A 20,286-nucleotide genomic window follows, 5' to 3' on the forward strand; every position below is an offset into this window, starting at 1 on the left:
TTATCCTATTACGCAGGATGGGCAAATTCCATCTAGGTCACTCATGTCCCTTAGCATGCGTCGTGGAGTACCCATCAACTATCTTTATGGTCATCCAGTTACGGATAACGTTTGATCAGCAATAAGGCACTCGACTCTACATCTAGGGTCCATAGTGGTTTCAGGTCGAAGGGTGGTATACCCCACTATCACCATGAGAATAACTTATGACACTTTGCATAACATTCTATATAGTATTCTCATAGCGGGTCAATCCAGTATAAATATTACTCTTAATATTCATACCTATGTTTGAGACTTGATAACTCCTTATCCATGATCCATGAGATGTGATTATCAATCTATAAACATAATAGTCTTCATGCTTTAATGTTATCCCACTTCACAATAAATCTAGACTACGGATACTTTAAGAATAATGTCCTTATGTTTAATGTGCTCTCATGATTAAGTCACACTTGATACATTAAACGGACTATCTATTCCAGGGACTTTATTAAACAAACATAATAAAGAAAAAGCCTTGTATTATTAATAAACAATTCGATACAAGTACCAAAATATTGGCCTCTATGGCTTACACCAACACATGTCACTAATGCAGTATGCAATGAGTATGACCTAATATGATGCTAATGAAGTGTAAAACATAATCCCATGCTTCCAGAAAAATGAAGGGTAAATTTTGGGGTGTTACAGCTGCCCCTATTCAATCAACTGGAAACCCAAAAGGAGGATAGCAACGGCTTTCGCACTTTCGAGGTATCAAGTGATTGAATACGATAAAAGCCCGAAAATTTACACTGAAGTGAAAAAATAAAGTAACAATGCCTGTCAGAATTGGCTAATAGGTGGTCTTGAAAACGAATATGTCTGGTACAGTGAGAGTCAGTCTGAACACCGAAATAAGGAATGTTAGCCTGAATACCAAAATAAATGGTAACACAGAAATAACCATGGCCTGAATACCACTCATCAATCTAAATACTGGAAATGACTTCGATCTGAGCATCGGAAGATACTAGATTATCAAACATCGGTCTGAACACCGGGAAATTAGCCTGAGCGCCACTTCGGTCTGAATACCGGAAACTGGCCTGAATGCCACAAGTTGCATCGACCTGAACGTCGGAGACTTCTTCGATCTGAACATCGGAAAACTGGCCTGAATGCCACTTCGGTCTAAATACCGGAAACTGGCTTGAATGCCACAAGTTGCATCGACCTGAATGTCGGAAACTTCTTCGATTTGAACATCGGAAAACTGGCCTGAATGCCACTTCGGTCTGAATACCGGAAACTGGCCTGAATGCCACAAGTTGCGTCGACCTGAATGTCGGAAACTTCTTCGATCTGAACATCGGAAAACTGGCCTGAATGCCACTTCGGTCTGAATACCGGAAACTTGCATGCCTGTCAGCATCGGCAGAAATAGGGAAAATGATAATTGAGGCGGCACGTGGGCCAACGAACCCTACTGGGAATAATAAAGGAAAAGTTATGAACGAACTTCAGTCTGAGTACTGGAAACCAACTTCTGGATTATCGTTTGGGATACCGAGAATGTTTTATGCTTCACATGCGTATGTTTGAATTTTTCAATGGCGTAATGCTCGATGAAAATGGAAATTCTACATGCAGGGATGCGAAATGCTTGATTAGGGAGAACGCCAAGCTGAGGCAATGAATTCTGCTGGGGAAATGATCACAACTGTCTGGACCCAGGCAATGCTGTTGGAGATACACAGCGTAATGAACTCTTTGGGGAAATGACCGGCCACGCGGTGTTCTGGCAATAACAAAATACCGAGACTCTGACTGGGGAGAGAATGGAACTGAAAGATTGCTGCTGAGGAAAGCGAAGGTGGTTTTGGCAACCATAATCTGCGAGAGAGACGACTCAGCCGGGGAAGCAAACACTGATACGGTACCAAGATTCTGCTTCAAGAAAAGAGACCATGGGTCTAACGTCGAGATCATTGATCTGGCATCGAACTCTGAGGAGCAGCCGCTTCTGCTGGGAAGATACAGTCTGGCATTGTCAACTCCGTTGGGGATATACAGTCTGACACTGTCAACTCCATTGGGGATATACAGTCTGACACTGTCGACTCTACTGGTGAATGTATAATCTGAAACAAATGCTTGGGGAAGTACAGCAGTGAGAGCGTGCTGGGGATTGAAGAATCCAACGCTCGGACAAGCTCTGCAGGGATAGGATACCAAATTCCAACTGTTGAGGAAAAACATCCGCGATCATTTGATGGGGACCTTAAGGAAATGTCCCGAGTGTACCTGTTCTAAATAGACGATCCAAAGCACTTAAAATTTACAGCAATTTTAAATGTTTATTAAGCACGTACCTGTAAAGCTCTTATGTTTCATGATGCAATGTTTATCAAAAATTCGGACGTCATTTTTGCAAACAAAACAGTAAAATGAAAATGAACACGGAGATGTACTAAATAACATGATTTTATTGATTAAGTGGCCTCTGAATAGGCATTTACATCAGGAAGCAATCCCTGGAAAGAGGTAATTGCACAACAGATAAAAACAGAAATTAATCTAATGGCAATGTGAAATGGATTTCTATCGGGTTCCAATTCTGCTATGATTCGCTCGTCTTCAAGATCCTCCAGATGATCAACTTTCTGAAAAAGGTGATTGGACTGTTTCCCATCCTTCAGAAGTTTCCGGTTATCGACACGAGATGATATTCAGAACAACTCAGAACGCAGCCATTCGCTTAATCCCTAACTTTTGCCTGGATCGCCCTTTCGGGTTTTCAATCCACCGGGATACCCATTTTTGCCTAAGTTGCCCTTTCAGGTTTTCAACTTACCGGGTGTACAATCTTTTCATTTTTTAATCCCTAACTTTTGCCCGAACCTTTTTCATTTTCTTGGTTCGCGGGGATGCCCATTTTTTTTGCCTGGACTATTCGTTTTATCGTCCAGCGGGTCTATTTTATGCGAAGTATTTTTTAACTGCGTCTGAGTTCATAAGGGAAGTGAAGTTTTCACCATCCATAGTTGTAAGCATTAAGGCTTCACCATCAAAAACCTTGGTGACAATATACGGTCCATCATAGTTAGGAGACCACTTGCCCCTATGATCTGTCTGAGGAGGAAGGATCTTTTTCAACACCAAATCTCTGACTTGGAAGCATCGAGGACGCACTTTCTAATCAAAGGCTCTCTTCATCCGACTCTGATACAATTTCCCATGACAAATGGCTGCCATTCGCTTCTCTTCGATAAGACTCAACTCATTGAACCTTGTCTGAATCCATTCAGCTTCGTCTAACTTGACATCCAACATGACTCTTAGAGAAGGAATCTCCGCTTCAACAGGTAGGACTGCTTCCATACCATACACAAGGGAATAAGGGGTTGCTCCGGTCGATGTACGTACTGAAGTACGGTACCCATGCAAGGCGAAGGGTAGCATCTCATGCCAATCTCTGTACGTAACAACCATCTTCTGCACAATCTTCTTTATGTTCTTATTTGCTGCCTCAATAGCACCGTTCATTTTAGGACGATAAGGGGAAGAGTTGCGATGTTGAATGTTGAAGTTCTTGCACAACTCTTTCATCATTTTGTTATTGAGATTAGAACCATTATCAATAATGATTCTTTCGGGAATCCCATAACGACAAATGATTTCTTTCTTGATGAATCGGGCAACCACATGTCTGGTGACCTTCGCAAATGACGCTGCTTCGACCCACTTGGTGAAATAGTCGATAGCAACAAGGATGAAATGATGCCCATTGGAAGTAGTCAGCTCAATCTTTCCAATCATATCAATGCCCCACATAGCAAACGGCCACAGCGAAGACATCACATTCAGAGGATTTGGCGGCACATGCACCTTATCAGCATAAATCTGGCATTTATGACACATCCGAGCATATTTGAAACAATCAGATTCCATGGTCATCCAGTAATAACCCGCTCTCAACAATTTCTTAGCCATTGCATATCCGCCGGCATGAGTACCGAAGGAGCCTTCATGAACTTCCTGCATTAACATATCTGCTTCGTGCCTATCCACGCATCTGAGCAAAACCATGTTGAAGTTCCTCTTATACAGCACATCGTCTTTGTTCAAGAAGAAACTGCCTGCCAATCTTCTCAAAGTATTTCTATCATTGTTGGATGCCCCTGCAGGGTACTCCTGATTCTCAAAAAGCACTTGATGTTGTGATACCAGGGCTTGTCATCAACTACCAGTTCAGCAGCAAACACATACGCAGCCCTATCAAGGCGCATAACACCAATCCTGGGAACATGGTTCCACCGAATCACCTTGATCATGGAGGATAGAGTAGCAAGAGCATCTGCCATCTGGTTCTCGTCACGAGGTATATGATATAGCTTTACTGTTGTGAAGAAAGTCAACAATCTTCTCGTGTAGTCTCTGTAGGGGACCAGATTAGGCTGGAGAGTATTCCAATCACCATTCACTTGATTGATCACTAGAGCTGAATCTCCGAAGATGTCCAGAGTCTTGATTCTCAAATCAATGGCTTGCTCGATACCCAAGATACAAGCTTCATACTCAGCTTCATTATTGGTGCACTCAAAAGTCAGACGAGCGGTGAAAGGCATGTGGGCACCTTTTGACACCCCCACACGCCTGGCCCATCAGCATCATTCCTTCCATTTTCATTTTCTTTGTTAATTCTTATTTTTATTCTATTTTGATTTTAACTAATAAAAAATATTTTCTTTATTCACAAAAATCCCCAAAAATATTTTTCATATTTCCTAATGTCTTACTTAATTTTATTTAATTTTTATTTTCGTATTTATTTAATATTAGTATTTCATTTTAATTATTTATTCCAAGTGGTCCATTTTAGCATACATTTTACTATTGATTTTACTTTTATGTCTTAAAATTATTTTTAGCTTTTGATTTTTGGGATGCAGGTTTACCACTGTCCCATGGTCAACCTGACCTTTTCTTGGAATTTTATTTCCAATTTTCAATTTATTTTGGATTTATTTTTGACCTAGTTTGGTTGGTTGACTTTTGTTTTGACCTTTGTTTTTATTTCAATTAATTCAATAACCAATTTTCATTATTTTTAAAATCTTTTTGGGGAATGATGATGTCCCGACCCCATCTCATTTAGTTTAATTTTTCATGATTTTCTTGATTAATTTGCTATTTATTTAATATTTTTTAAGTTGACTTGGTTTTTCAGTTGACTTCTTTATGATCGATGTTTGACTTAGGGATTACTTATGGAAATTGAAGAGATCTTTTGATCTTCCATTCTTCATCTCATATGCCATGTATTAGAGGCCTTTCATCTTGATTTTATTTGATCCTCACCTCATTTCCTGATTAAATTATTCAGTGGACCCGTTTTGTGCATCTTTTCATATGTCTGCTTCATCTATCATCTATCATACTTGTTTCTTTCATCCATGTTGATATTGTTTGATTGTTTAACATGTTCATACTCTCATGCATTGTTTAATGCTCCATTATTTCATTCTTTGATTTGATTATACATCTGTTTACTTATCTATTGTTTGATAACTGTTGCCTACTTGTATGATGTATGAGGCATATATTCTTATTGTTTGATTGCCATGAACAATCCCCATTCATAACAAATGTACCCCTCTCCCATGAAATGTATAATATTTATTCTTCCATTCTTTATTCATCTGTTAATACAAGAATTAAAACGAACATTCGATAATCATTTCAAAACAAGATCAAAAGCTCGATCCAACGTCGAGTAATCATTTTCAAAACTTAACAGACCCAGCACATTCTCATCCATCCTCTTGTAAGTCGATTTCCTCAGGCATCGCCATTTCTCTTGTAAGTCGATTGCTTCAGGCATCGCCATCTACCTGTAAGTCGATTGCTTCATGCATCGCCATCTACCCTTATCTGTGGCTCCTCTCCTTGCTCCATCCGTCGACTCTTATTCCGTTTAGGTAACACCCATTAGGTAGAACCCTTTGTATGATAACATTGGTAGAATTCCCTTATTCTTTGCATGCTAACATTAGGTAGATGTTCCCTCTGTAAATCCTAACACATAGGTCCATATTGCATGACAACTCTAGGGCGGAGCTTCCCCACTTTTAGACCTTCCGTGCATCTCCGATCTCGTGGCATGTCAATCCGTTCTATTGCAAAGAGGTAACTGCCTAAGACTCGATTCAGCGAGCTGCGACACCTACTACTAGGACGTTGAACACATTGCCCACTTTCCTTTGACACAGCTGGTGTCCTCTTTTGTAAGTCCATGTTCAGATGGCAATCCATTAACCCTAGTTAGTCAAACTACGAAAACTCTGATTCTCATGTTCATATGAGATACGTAGGCACGAGATTTGATGTCGTGCCGAGTTTTTTGACTGACGACTAACAACTAATCCTTGTTTACTTTCGCCTTCGTTGCGATTCTTTTCTCTCGCCCTCGTTGTGATCGAGACCTTCCCTTTCTCTTGCCCTAGTTGCAATCGAGCCCCTTTATTCCCGTAGTTAGCCGAACTACGTTTTGCTCTGATTCTCATTCCAGATGAGATACATAGGCATAAGACGCGATGTCTTACCGAGCACACTAATCCTTAATCCCTAGTTAGCCGAACTACGACAACTCTGATTCTCATGTTCAGATGAGATACGTAGGCACGAGACACGATGTCTTGCCGAGTTTGACTGACAACTAACAACTAATCAATGTTTGCTTTCGCCCTTGTTGCAATTCTTTTCTCTCGCCCTCGTTGCGATCGAGACCTTTCCCTTTCTCTTGCCCTAGTTGCAATCGAGACCCTTGTCCCCGTAGTTAGCTGAACTACGTTTTGCTCTGATTCTCATTCCAAATAAGATACGTAGGCATAAGACGCGGTGTCTTATCGGGCACAATTCTCTTCAACCCATAGTTAGCCGAGCTACGAAGACTCTGATTCTCATACTCATATGAGATACGTAGGGAGTGGATGCGACATCCTTGCGAGTCATTTTCATTTTCCTTTAACCTTCTTTTAGCAGATAGTACATTAGATAAACATACACCCTTTAGACAAGAACAACAAGAGTGGATCCCGTAGAGTACTACGGATGCGTAGGGGTGCTAATACATTCCCTTCGCATGATCGACTCCCGAACCCTAGATTTGGTTGCGAGACCTTGTCTTTTCCTTCTCTTCAGGTTTTCTTCGATTGTTTCCTTTCCCTCCTTTGGGATAAATAACGAACGGTGGCGACTCTTCTGTTTCTTTTCCTTCGTCGGTTGTTTTTCGCCTAGTTGCGACAAGGTCAAGAGCTATTTTTTCTTAGAAAGTCATTTTTTATGATGAAAGATTATAAGTCATTTTGTTTGAACCCTAGCTTCTGGTCAACTTCCCAAGACCATAACTTGCTCAATTTTTATGAGATGAAAGCCATTCAAATTTAATGATCAAATTCAAGATGTCTACTTCAAATTTTAGGTTTGGATGAAGTTCAAATTCAACTTGAAAATGCAAGTGCCAAGAGGAAACATTATAGGTCATATTGAACCATTACCATTGAACAAGTGATTTTCCTCAACTTATAAAATGCATAACTCCTTTATGCAAAATCTAAATGAGGTCATATTTATGACAAAATTGAAGAGGTGTGAAAGAGCTACAACTTTGATGAATGAACTTTTCTCATTCGAAGTCCATAGAAAAAGTTATTCAAGGTGGAAGAAGTGAATATTTGACTTGGGACTTAGAAAATTTTCAAATATGTTTGATTTCCCAAACTTCCACCTCAAACTTCACCATGATACAAGCTTCAAATGAAATAGTGTTAAACATTAAAGTTGTTCCCCTTGATCTCACCTTTCCAAAAAGTCTGAGATCATCTCATTTAGATCATAATTGAGGGACTTGCGCATGGCTTCATTATGAGAAGTGTTTTGGCAAGATTTGATTTCAAATGATCAAATTCTTTTGCATGCTTCCACATGATAGATTCAGTACACTTTGCACATGAATTGGAAGTAGATTTCATCATTCCTAGCGCCCAAATCATTGCCCATGCATAAATGCAAGGAGGTTTCTAAAATTGGCCAAATTTTAAGTGGTGCAAATATCAAGTGCATTACCTATTTAAACAAGTTTAAGGCTTCAGATTCATCATCAACACCTTGTTTAAGCTTTGCTAGACCAATTCAAACCCTCACTAGCATAGAATTTCTGAAGATTTCTCTTGAAATCGAGCTTGAACTTCATCTCCTGTTTGGAAGTTCAAACTCTAGAAATTAACTTCCCTTTTCATCTCAATTGACTTCTAGAAGCAAGAGGAAGAGAAAGTAATCAAATCCAGATCAAGATCAAGTGGAATTAGATCAACTCGCAGGTGATTTTTAAGAAACTTCTTCTCTTCGATTCTCTCTCAACTCTTCACCATTCTTTGTGATTTTTGGTTATCTGAAGTCCTATCAATATAGGCAAGAAGATTGAGTTGCTTTGAGGTAAAATCGAAGCAACTCAGTTCATGATCCTCAAAATTCAAATCGATGTATCTTTTTATATACTTAGAATTGGACAAAATTGAGGCGAGATTCGAGCTCCTGAGCATTTTTTCTTTAAATCCATGTCTGGCTTTTTCATTTTGGTGATGGTTGATGGTGGACCAGCCCGGTGAGGTCCACCGGAGAAGAAGACCGAAGCTATGGCTCCGCTGATGTGTTGTCATGCATCTCAATCATAGTCCCACCATAGACATAAGTCTCTGAGACCACCGTAGACATTGTTTGTTCTCCAAGAAAGTAGGCGTATGAGGCAAGTAAACCACTTGTACAAAAGAGTAACACAACACATAATAGTCCCACCAACTTTAGAATTCCTCAAATTCAAAGAGAAATACATGTCACCCAACAGAGTCGGAACATGATTTCCAATCAAGAAGATTCTAATGGCGTTAACATCCACAAAATTGTCAATGTTAGGGAACAAATCTAGACCATAGATGAGCAATACAAATATGGCTTCAAAAGCATCCACACTACCGGCTTGAGCAAAGACAATAACTTCACCAATGAGGAACTCAAAAGTCAACCCCATAGTACCTCCTTTCTTCACCAAATGAACTTCAATCACAAATTTATTCAGATGAAGAGCTTCAGCTATGATATGGGACCTGGGAATCTCCTCGAATCCACTAAAGGGTACTTTTCAGATACGGGTATTCCCAAGAGATAGGCATACTCCTCCAACATAGGCACAGGCTGATAGTCAGGAAAAGCGAAGCACCGGTAGAGAGGATCATAGAACTGAACCAAAACGCTTAAAAGTCCTTCAACCATATCAGTAAATAACATAGACAAGAGCTTCCCATGATGTTTCTTGAAGTCTGAGGGATATAATACAAAAGATGACAACTTCTTTAGCTCTTTCAAATCAGGACATCTGAAACTGTACTTCTTAGTGTTCCTTTGTCCATAATCCATGGTCTGAAAACATTTTGAAATTTACTTTTCTGTGATGAATGTTATGATGCGCATGTATGCATGAATACAACAATCACAAACAAGGGATCACACACAAGTCAATCACAAACTAAGGTCAAGGGATGGATCAAGTTATCATCAAGATCAATCATCCATTTTAGTGGATTATGGTTTTCACCTTATCAACACCCAAGTTCCCATGATATTGATGAGACTTAATCGGATCAACCAAGAATCAAAGGGTTTGTTGTGAGTCACGAGCATAGAGTCAGGTTAAGAACCATCCCAAAGGAGGGTACTCAGGATAAAAACCTGTAGATCATGTTCTAAAAAGATCCCAGAGTCTTAATCCCATCTATCTAATATTATAGGTTAGGATGATTGACTCATCAACCCATAATATTCTCAAGAGAAACTTGTTTGAGTGTAGTATCGCGTAACAACTGTTATCAGGTCTACACCTGAACAGTCTCTGCACTACATCATAAATAGGACAAGTTGGGTTAAGTTTTCTACGATCCTTAGCTTCTCGGACCCCAAATCAGAGAAAGTAATGCCTAACCACAAAAAACATGTGTGATATTAGTATCTCTAAAAGGGTATCCACTGAGTAGATGGGTCTCAAGCCAACTTGTTAAGGACTACTCCACACAAGTTGAACATGACTATACCATCCTCCTATCTTAATTGCACTCAAGTTCGGGTTAGAACTTATCTCACCACTCAGAGATCACTAAGCACAACAAAGAGATTATATCATACAAACATATATACAAACATCAAATATACAAATATATAGACATATAAAAAAGTAGGCTAAACTCACAGAGGACTACTCCCCAATAGAGTCACCACTTAATTCTGTAGTGGTAAATTCATGACCATCAAGCTCTGGATAAACTTGACATCGATAAAACCAGAGTCGCAGCCGTGCTTTTAAGTTTCCAAAGGAAAAGGCAAAAGTACGAACAAACCCAAAGATAAGAAGTTTTCAAATCAAAATTAATAAAATGCCAGAGATTACAGGTAATAGGGTTGGTTACACAGAGGGAAGGTGTTAGCACCCAAAGTGTCTTAGGTACTCCTAGGGAGCCCTTTTTTGTGTGTGTGTGTGTGTGTTTTTTTGGCATAAAAGGATGTTTGAAAAAAAATAGAGTGTGGGGATAAGAAAATAATTCATGGATTATATTTTTGTGTTTGACAAGACCTTCAGACTTGTGCCTACGTACAAACATAAAAATGAGGGATCAAAACCTCGTAGTTCGTGTTAAAAATTTCAAAGTTGGTGAATTGCTTTTAGCAAAAATTTAATTGAGAAGGGAACTAAGGGGCCAAAGGTTTGAATGGAGTTGTTAGTTCTTTTTGTATTTTTTAAATCTTAAGTCAATATGATTAGACTTATTTACAAGTTTTATTGAAGAAAAAGGAGTTCAAAAATTCAATGGCGTAAGGCCAAAGTTTCTACTTGAAATAAGGTCTAAGTTTGAAATCACAAGCAAAGAAAGTTTTTGAAAAGTGGGAGAGATTTTGAAATTTAAGAAGTGGGAGGAGATGAAGAGACTAATCCTAAGCATAAAATTAAAAGTTAAGAGTTGAAAAGATCTGACCGATGAGATGCAATCCAATAGACAAGAATGTCATATAGAAACCCATTTTCCCTTTGGACTTTGAATCAAGCAATAATCAATCAGGAAATTAGCAATATCAGACATCATGAAGATCAAGGCATCAAATAAAGATAGCCACATCCAAGCAAGCAACTCCCATAGCTAGCAGTCTTCTTTGTCTTCTCATGTACCAGATGGAATACTCCTTGATTAAATCAGAATAAAGCATTAGACACAAGATCAAAATAACAGTTTGCATCAAGATAATGTAGCAGATGAACTAAAACACATCCCAATACTTGCATCAGATGAAGGGTCAGTTCATAATAACTTGATTTCAGAATGTTGCCATTGGCCAAGTCCTTTTTGCACAGGGAATGTTGCCTAGTTCTAAGTCCAGAAGTTCATATCAAGATCAACAGTCCACCAAACATTTTTTAGGGTTTTTGTTGTTTATTAGGTGTTTTTAAGGTCCTAAGACCACAAACAAAATCAAAATGCACAAACAATATATATAATCACAAGATATGGCTCAAATGAGCAAAGTGAAAAATGACATAAACATAAACAAGTTAAATGAAATGTAAATGGCAATGAATGATAAATGACTAAAACTTAAATTGCATAAAGTAAATGACTTAAAAAGTAAAGAAATATTAATAAGAGTTATTCAAATGTTAGTCAAGATTAATTGAATGTTAGTGGTGTTTTTTTTTGCTTTTTAATTGATTAAGTCATTCTTTGGAGAACACTCAGCCATCTATTTACAAGCATGAATCCTTGAACCAAGACATCTTCCATAGGAAGGAAAAAAGGCCAAGTTTCCACACAATACCATGAAAGATGGGATACTTACAATCTCACTTACTAGAATGTTATGCCTTTAGGGTCAAATTTAGCTCTATGTTAAGCAATCGTAATTGGACTTATGTAGAAGTCACAACTATCTGAGGCCGGGTAATAACAATTTAGGTGTTAATGCATGATAGAGATTTGTTATAATGAACCAAAGTCCTAAAACATACCACAAACTAAAAAAAGATGAAGAGGGATGTACCTATCTCATCCATACTTGTATTGGTTCATCTGACATAAGGTCATTGATGAACCAATTAGCCTTAGGATATTTGAGATTCCATTGGTCAATGAAAGGAATGCGGAAGAATATGGATGGAGATGAAGGGGGGAGGAGGGAATGAGAGAAACACAAATTGCTCATGGGAGGAATTTTATCAAATTAAAATCATTCATTCATTTTGGAAGATGAAATGTACATTTCATCAATCCCCTAAATCCAATGATTTTAATCCAACAAAAGTCAAAACAACCTTGACCAAGGCCTAAACAAATTTTCAAACATCACAAGACCATAAAAATGGCTCAACACAATTTTTACACAATTAATCAATAAAAAATCAATTTAAAAATGCATTATAATACAAATTAGTTTGGTCAAAACCTAAAACCTCTTCAAAATACCAAATAAATGGCCAAGATATTTATCCTAGGTTAAACAAGGTCAAAGGACCTTAGACAAAAAATTTCATTATTTTTGAAAAGTTAGAAGTATTTTTAAACAATTAAAAATATGCACAAAAACATTTAATTCATGAAAAATATCAAAATTAATGCAAAAATTATTATTTTTTCAGAAAATGAAAGACAAAAATATTTAAAGATTTTTTGTGAAAGTCCCATATTTTTTGGATTAAAAATGAAATTATTATGAATTAAACAAAATAAAGCGATTAAATGAAAAATCAGAAAATACAAAAAAACAAGGGCCATCAGATCTCCCTCATTAACTGAGGTAGCAGATTTGATGGTAAAAATGCACGCTCCATCATGTACCAAAGTCAATGCTTGTACACGCGTGGTAATCAGAAGCGAAGGCCAAGATTAGAAGATGGGGAGAAGATCTGATGGTTCAGGACATTGCCAAAACATCACAGGAGCTAGGGCTCTGGTTGTCTTCTCCAGTGGACCTCACCGGACTGGTCCACCACCTAACACCACCAAAATAAAAAACAAGGACATGGATTTTAAGAAAAAATGCCCAGGAGCTCGAATCCGACCTCAATTTTTTCCAATTCCAAGTATATCAAGAGATACATGGATTTGAATTTTGAGGATCATGAACTGAGTTGCTTCGATTTGATCTCAAAGCAACTCAATATTGTTGCCTATATTGGTAGGACTTCAGCCAACCAAAAGTCACAAAGAATTGTAAAGAATTGAGGGAGAATCGAAGAGATGAAAATTTTGAAAAGTTACCTTCGAAGGAGCTTCAACCTTGCTTGATCTTGATCCTAATTGTGCTTGACTTGGCTTCAGAAGGTTGTAGGAGGTGATTAAAATCAAAAAGAGGCTTGGGCATCAAAACAAAATGAGATTTGAAGCTCGATTTTCAAATGAAAACCTTTAAGATTATCCTTTAATGGTGAAGGTTTGGATTGCAGGTTCAAAGCTTGGACATTAGGTCCTTAATTCTGAGCCATGAGGGTTGTATTTATAGCTAATGTGATTCATTTCCACACACTTCCAAATTTTGCCAAATTTAGAATTTTTCATTGCATGCTTGCATGAGCGTGTGATAGGACCATCATGTGATGTATTCAGGTCCAAAAATGCTTGTGTATCATGCTGAAATCATGTAATGTGGCCAAGCATTTGAATTTGAAATGTGAAGGTGAAATTCATCCAATTGGTCCCTTGAAAAGAACCCATGAGCAAGTCCTTCATTCTTTGGCCAAATAAGGTGATCCTGGACTTTTTGGAAAGGTGAGATCAAGGGGAACGACTTTCATGTTGAACAGTTTTCTATTTGAATCTTGGATCATGATGAATTTGAAGGTGGAAGTTTGGAAAATCAAACATATTTGAAAATTTTCTAAGTACTCAGCCAAATGTTCACTTCTTCCACCTTGAATACCTTTTGCTATGGACTTCAAATGGAAAACATTCCTTCGTCAAATTTGTATATATTTCAAAGCTATTCAATTTTGTTACAAATATTAACTCATTTGGATTTGGCATGAAGGAGTTATGTATTTTAGAAGTTGAGGAAAATCACTTGTTCGATGGTAATGGCCCAAAATGACCTATAATGTTTCCTCTTGGCACATGCATTTTCAAGTTGAACTTGAACTTCTTCCAAACATAAACTTTGAAAAGGACATCTTGAATTGGATCATGGAACTTGAATGGATTTCATCTCATAAAATTTGAGCAGGTTATTGTCCTTGGAAGTTTACCTCCTAACTAGGGCTCAGACAAAATGACCTATAATCGTTCACCATAAAAAGTGACATTCCAAGAAAACCTAGATATTGACTTCAACATGAAAGTTGCTTTTAATGTCATAAGGAGTAACGTTTCTCTTGGAATAATTTTCATATGAAAAATATTGTAGGAGATAAGGTCTAGGGAACCCCAGTTTTGACCAGTTAACTTTCTCTGGTCAACCACCATGAACCATCTTGAAATATTGACATTCTGTTGATCTTTGGGACTCATGGAGGATAATATATGTGTAAGATGATGTAATAAGAAGTATCCCTTGATATATTTGATCAAATGTTGAAGAAACTTGTTGAGGAAGTCACACCAGATACCTAGATGAATTAGGGCTTCCAAGGCAAACAAGCTTCAAACTTTTGATGAATTCTTGATCAAAATGATATGTGAAAACCATGGGGGATACATATATGATGTCTAGAACCAATTTAAACCATCTCTTGATTGATCTCCTTGCATTGAGGGTCTTAAACCCTAGATATGATCTTGATGGAGCATGGGTGAACACACACACTACCTACAAAAGTAACAAACTATACATAAACATATTTTTGGCATTTTGGTTAGTAAATAATGAAAAACAAAGTATGATACAATCAAATGTTCTTGGTGACCTCTTTCAACACAAACCCAATGAATGAGGGGTAAGTAGGATACGAAGGTGTGATCCCAAAGCCAATGCAAATGATGAGATAGCATGAGGGATCTTAGGGTAAAAATCGGGGTCTTACAACTATGGTCTAGGCTTTCTTTATCTTGTTCCAGCCTATCAATAATGGATTTAAGATGGTCGGCCTCCTCAGTGGACTTTGTAATAGGGTTAGACATGTCTGGGATGTAAGTTGGGTCAACTACGAAAGATATCTTGACTAGACGGGCCTTTTCCTTAATCCAAGAGATGTAGGATTCTTCGGATGAAGTATCCTTCCTTTTTGGCTTATTGTCCTTGACGTGCACTTTTTACCATGCCCGAGTAACCTTCTTAAGAAGTTCTATGGATGAAAACCCCGGTGGCCGAGACAGGAGGACCCCTTACTTAAGCTTAATTTTTCCTTTAGCTTGTGTTTTAGCTTCTCACATAATATCAATTCCCACCAATGATATAACAGTTGAACAAGATAAGAAAATAATAAGGAGCATAAAAAGAAAAATAAATGAAAAACAGTAAACAAATAAATAAATAAATAAAAGCAAGCAAACAAGGAAGCATACAAAACCCTAAAACCGAAGGTTAGGATGTACTCTCTTTAGGGAAGGCATGAGAACTCAACCCCCAGCAGAGTCTCCAGTTGTCGCGGCTGGAAAAATGATAGAGTCGCCACCATCCTTTATTTGTTTCTAAGGAACAGGGAAATAATGATAAAACATATGACTAAGTTGAGACCCTAGGTTCGGGAATCAGTTAAATAAGGGGAAGGTGTTAGGTACCCCTTATCTCCATTATATTCAATGGGATCCTCCGAAAATTTTAGGGTTAGTGTATGTTTCTAAAATGTTAGCTTTAATATTTCTTATTTACTTATTTACAAGAGATGTCACATTCAAATGAGCAAGAGACCTAAGAAAATGTTTTTATAATTACACTTGCTAGAGTTCACAACTCTATACCTACGTACCTTCGCATTAGGCGAGGAATCAGAGTATCGTAGCTTTTCTTAAAAATAGTGATTGGTTGGTTGTTTTTATTCCTTGAAAATTCTCAAGGATCGAGGGCGGAGAAATGATTTTTTTTTAAATGCCTCAATACACTAGGGTAGAGGTTTTATGGTTTAAAATGAATTTGAATTTATTTTATCCATTTGTCCCTTGCAAAAGTCTTATTTGAAATTGCTTATGGAAATACAATAAGAGTCATTATTGTGTTGTAATCCATTATCCCGATGTTTATCGCCACTTAATCTTTGAAAATCCTTTAGTTTATCCCAAATCGTATCCGATGACCTTATCCCATTTTACCCCGAAAGTATCATTCAATTTAATAAACAACATATTAAATATAATATAATAATATAATAAATTAAATTAAAGGTAATAACTTAGATTGAATGTCGTAAGATATACCCTTTTTCCCGATTTTATCCCATGTTACAGATCCTCAAAACCCTAAGTACCTTCCCCAATTTTATTCCGTAATTCATGAGTTGACTAACTCTAATACAAATGATAAAAGCCCAATCAATTGCCATATTATCAACATATTTAATTAATTGAATAAACCGGTCACAAGTTTAAAATAATAGAGATTTCATTTTGTTGGTTTTATTCGAAATAACATCTTAAATAAATATACATTGATTAATATTTGACTAAGAAATTTAATTAGTTAAAAATTCAACGAAAACTCAATAATTAATTAGGTGCTTAACTTATTATTGATCACATGAAGGATTAATAATTAATTAAATGACTTTTTAAAAAATGAAAAAAAAACTCATAATTAATTAAGTAATTAATTAATTAGAAGATTAAATGAAAAACTTATAATTAACTATATGATTAAAGTTAAAATGGGAAATTTATAATTAATTAAGTAATAAATTAATTAAAAGATAAAATGGTAAATTAATAATTAATTAAGTGATTAAATAATTAAAAGAATATATAAGAAAAAATATAATTAATTCATTAAATAAAATTAAAAACGGAAGAGGGTGCATTTGGAAAAAGAAATAGCAAATGGTCAAAGTATGCAGATCAAAAGGGTTGAATCCACAGTAAATGGAGGATTACTATACGCACACACGCATGAGATCTCTAGTTGACCGAGGTGGTCAACCGATCCAGATCTCATCGGGGTGCCACTTGGCACGCATCCGTGTGATTCCAGTGGGGGATATTAACATACCACATTTACAGTTTCTCATTTTTCCTTTTCTTTCTCTCTCTTCTCTTTGATTCTCTCAACTCTCTCTCCCTCCGGCCACCCCTGTTCTTCATCTTCACTGTCCCAACCACCATATTCCCGAGTTTTCCGGTTGAACTTCAACCGGAAAATTCAAACATTTAACTGTTTTATCCCTAGAACCCTTAAACCAAACCCAGAATCCTTCACAACCCCATGAACCCTAGATGGGTTTCAATGAACCCTAACATTTCCTTGATGAATCATAGGGTTCATCACGTGAACCCTAACCTTAACCTAACCCTAAAAATTACCTAGAAACCCCCAAACCCTTATCAGAACCTGGATTGAACATTAAACCCAAATAAATCCACACACGCATCATGAAAATGAACAGTCAACAGGGCAAACACGTCTAACAACATAAATATCAAAGCGACGTTTAAAGGGAGCAAGAACCAACCTTCGGCGACGTGGATTCCTCCGGTAAGGTACTTTTATTCACCCTTCTCTTCTTTTATTTTTGTTGATCTTATTCCCTCCTTCTCTAATTCTTCCTTCTTTGCTTGTTGCGAGGTCTTACCGGCAAAAAGCTCAAGCTTGGATACGATTAGGGTTTGATGACAACCCTAATCCACCGGATTTCAAAGCTCTTGTGAGGATTAGGGATTTTTGCTGTTATCGATTTCGGGTCCCGTCCTCTTATTTTAGATTCCATTTTTTATAGAATTAGGATTTAGGTTTTAATTTTAATATTGATTTGTAACTTTAGGAAGTTTTCAATTGATTGGTTGTGATTCTGATTTTAGTTTTATTTAAGTTTGATTTAGTTTATGAATTACATTATATTGATTTTGGAAACCTTAGATTGAAATGGAAACTATCATTTTTTTTATTCATTTGGATTTTGAATTTGGCGCAATTGGGGCTTCTGAAAGAAGATGAACTAGGATTGGGTCAGGTTTGACCCGGATCGAGGTTGGGTCCTAAGTTTGACCCAGTTGACCCTTGGGTCTTCCCATTGACCTAAGTGGAAAGAGGCCCAAATTGGGCCTAATCCACTTCTGACCTTGACCAAATGGCCCACTAGACCTAAACCAAAAGCAACTTTAACTCCAATTTTAATAATAATCCAATAAAATTAATAATAATAATAATAATATTAACAATAATAGTAATAATAATCCCATGATAATAATACTTATTTTAATAATACTTCGATAACACTAATAATAATTCAAATAATAATAATATTAATAATAATAATATGAATAATAATTTCGATCATAACAATAATATTATTAATAATGGTAATTTCATAATAACAATAATCCAATAATAATTCAGTAATAATAATTATTCAATAATAATAAAAATATTATTAATAATAATAATAATCCACATATAGTCCCGTAATAATAACCCAATAACAATATTAATTATTTTAAAGATAATCCAACAATAGTAATCATGTTAGTAAGTAATAAAACCAATAATGATAATTTAATATGGATAATAATAATAACACTGATAAATAATAATTTAATAATATTAATAATAATAATTTAATAATAACAATAATATTTCAATAACAATAATAAAAACCTTTTTTATATATTCCTAATGATGAATGATTTTAATAAAGAATAACTATATTGATGATGGTATTATTAATAATGAAATTAATTTAATAATATTCCTAAAAGTAATCGGTAAAATGGTTAATTAATAGAAAAACTCCAGTTACATAAAAAACAATCCCATTATTATAACAGTTTGACCCTAATGTATCCTGATATTAATCCATTTTTGCTAATAAAATACAACCCCACGAATAATACTATTATCCCCGATTAAACAAAAGTCAAAATGGTCATCGTTTGACTTTTTAAGTCATTGGAGTTGACCAGATGACCCAAATGGGACTCTAACTGTATGAGTGTTATATTTTCTAAGTTAGTAGTAAAGACGAATGTGGTGGTTAAAATTTGGAGTATGATAATAAGTATCCAAGACAGTCCTCAATCAAATCGGCGGTATTTCTCTAGAAAGAGTTATTACCTTGCATGTGCTCATGGTATTTTATTCCCTAGCAAGTTATTCTTCAAATTTATAGTTGATAATGATATTTCTCAGCGTTTATCGCTATGTTGCTCCCCAAGAAGATGTTATTCTAAAGAGTGTCTTATGAGATTTTCCCCTGCAGGGTTTTTCCAGTAAACCTCCTCAAAAGGAGCCTTTTCTGGATTATTTTTCCCAATATATGAGCATTGAGATACTGTTGTGGTATCTTCGGAAAGTCTTAGTTATGATTGGGATGTTGTTCCATCTTTGGAAAGTTTCAATTATATCATATAAGATGTTGCTTCGCTGATCCTCAAGAAGTCTCACTTATTTTGTTTGGGATACTGTTATGGTATCCTCGGAGAGTCTTAGATATCATTGGGATGATGTTCTATTTCTGGAAAGTTTCAATTATGTCATATAAGATGTGGTTTCGCTGATCCTTGGCTAATCTCATTTGTTTTGTTCAAGATACTGCTCTACTAATATTCAGAGAATCTTAGTCTTAGAACTTGGAAGACTGTTCCATTCTCGAAAACTTACAATTATAGCACAAAAGATAATGCTCTTCTGATTATCAGAGAGTCTTGATTGTTTCATTTTCTTTAATGATTGCTTCACTACATATTCACTACATTTTCTCTCTCCATTTCATTTATGCATCTCGAAGGACAAAATTTAGGGTCTTTTCGTATTTAATTATCTTCCATCACGAATGTACGAAGACCAATGTCATTCATACCTTCTGGTTTAAGTTAATTAAATAAGGGCAGTTGTCATACCCCGATTTTGTCTGTGCATTTTAAAACTTTCATGCATTCGACTTTACTTCACTTTGCACCATCTGCATAACATAACATTTATTTCATCACGCATCATGCCTAAAATGTCGACCAGAATAAATTTTCGGATATAAATACATACCGATTAGATCGATTCTCAACTAAATTTAAAATTAGCAGTCGAAATATTTAATATCGGGCTTGTAGATGTCAACTTTATTAATCTACG

This window comes from Lathyrus oleraceus, chromosome 2 (genome assembly GCF_024323335.1).
Source record: "Lathyrus oleraceus cultivar Zhongwan6 chromosome 2, CAAS_Psat_ZW6_1.0, whole genome shotgun sequence".
Lineage (NCBI taxonomy): Eukaryota > Viridiplantae > Streptophyta > Magnoliopsida > Fabales > Fabaceae > Lathyrus > Lathyrus oleraceus.